Source organism: Parasteatoda tepidariorum, chromosome 7 (assembly GCF_043381705.1).
Source record: "Parasteatoda tepidariorum isolate YZ-2023 chromosome 7, CAS_Ptep_4.0, whole genome shotgun sequence".
Lineage (NCBI taxonomy): Eukaryota > Metazoa > Arthropoda > Arachnida > Araneae > Theridiidae > Parasteatoda > Parasteatoda tepidariorum.
The window spans coordinates 18,112,596-18,114,724 of NC_092210.1; the positions used below are offsets into that span (position 1 = coordinate 18,112,596).

The following is a 2,129-nucleotide window of genomic DNA, read 5'->3' on the forward strand; positions in this document are numbered from 1 at the left end:
CTTTTTTTATTGAACTAAAAAATCTTAAATATTCCGAGCTAGAAAATTTCGTCAAGTATTAACAATGTTTCAGTGGGTACCACTGAAATTTAACATTATAAAAATACGTTATATCAAATCCACATTTTTATTAAGCGATATTAAGGCGCAATTTTCTATACAGATAGCAAAAGACCATCTAAAATGGTTGAATTTAATTAGAAAATTTAAACGAAAGCAAGAACGTATTGGTTTTCACAGCACCGCTATTGTAAGTGAACGGCAGATGGACACGTGTGACGTCAGTTCGTGAATAATCACGTGACTCCCCGTTTCAGGCGAAAACGAAAGTAAGCGTTTTTTGATTGAAAATAACTAAATAAATAGCCTTCTTAGAAAAGTAATAAAATGTTTTCTGTAATAAAATGTTGACTGTAATTGTCCATTATTACTGTAAAAATTACGATATATCAGATTTTTTGTTTCAGTTAAAACGGGTTTTATGGTGAAAAAGTACCGACATCCTAAGAATAATGCTGCAAAATTGAATTTGAAATCTCAAAAACATTTTAAGATAAAACATTATATTATAGTTTAGAAAATATTCCAATAAAACATAAATGAATAAAATTATAAATTATAAAAATATACATAATATATTTTTATGACTAATTTGTCAATGATTAATTAAAAGAAACATTAAATAAAATTGAATTAATTATAATGTATTCAACACCTTCACTGGCTTTATTTCGAGTAAAATATATTTACTTAAGGCGAGTCTAGATTTTTTTTCCTAGTGTGAAGTAAGCTTCTGTTTGTAAATTTTTACACAAATTTAACAGAAAAAGAACTTGACGCTGAAATTTTAAGGCAAATGAATAAATAGTGAAAATTTGTGCATAAATTAACTGATGCTATAAGATGATACTGATGTTATAATTTTTAAAAAATAAATATAATATTTTTTTAGATATTTAGAAAATATTGAGATATTTAGAAAATGATGCTAATAACTTTATTGATTTAAATACATGAAGATTAGGCATAAATGACCGAAGAAAGCGTAATATATAATATTAGTTTATTTACGGAATAAAAAATTCGCTTAAGTTTAATTAAAGGGGAATTAGATGATGAAGATTGTAAAGATTAATTTCTTTTTAATTGAAGTGGTTGAGTTAAGAGGAGAATTTTTAATACATTGAAATTTACAAGCTTTAAAACATATTACGACTGACTGGTAGTAGGGAATATTATATTCGACCTAGTCTAAGCGTTTAAATTAATCATTATTATTACGGAACAACATATACACAGTTTGCGTCACTTAATATTAATCAAATTGTCTATAAGCTACAGTGTTTCGGGATACATATTTAACTGTTATTTTAAATTAGCCTATGATCTATTGTATTTTGAGATGTATATTTTGCTGTCAAACACTGTAAGCTACAGTGCTTCGTGAACATATTTAAGTTTTGTTTGAAATTAACCTATGAGCTATTGTATTTTGAGATGTATATTTAACTATCAAGCACTGCAGCTACATAAGCTACAATGTTTCGAGATACATATTAAGCTGTTATTTTAAATTAACCTATGAGCTATTGTATTTTGAGATGTATATTTAACTGTCAAACACTGTAACTTGTTTAAATCATCCGTTTTAGCTATAGTATTTTTAGATATATATTTAATTGTTATTTAAAATTAGCAAAACTTTTGTATACTTTCTACTAACACAATATCTAATAATATTTTAATTTTTCAAAAATAAATAAGAATGAAAAGGAATTTTTGAAATTGTAAAAGTAAATTTTTTTATTGGTTTCAAAAATTAAATTAAATTGCTATGATTAAAATTCTATTGTCTATCTGTTTTTATTTGTTTGGAATTTTAATTAACGAAAAATGTTCTATAATATTATTCATTATAGAACTGATGCCATTAAAGTTTTTGTTATTATTTTAAAAAAATAAATGCAATATTTGTTACATTTCGTTGACCGAGTTTCAAAAATTAAATTTAACGTTTAAAATTCAAATATCCTTGAGTTTTGGTTTACTTGAAATTTTGTTGAGATAAAATATTTCGTAATATATATTGTTTTTTTAAATAACTGATAAATATATAAGAGCATTTATCT

At 24.2% G+C, this 2,129-nt stretch overlaps 1 protein-coding gene across 2 annotated transcripts in view; it reads right to left on the bottom strand.

The window, feature by feature from the left end:
- LOC107443149 (photoreceptor-specific nuclear receptor) overlaps positions 1 to 2,129 on the bottom strand; it is a 58,540-nt gene that overhangs the window by 30,219 nt on the left and 26,192 nt on the right. The gene's annotated exons all lie outside the window — the stretch shown is intronic.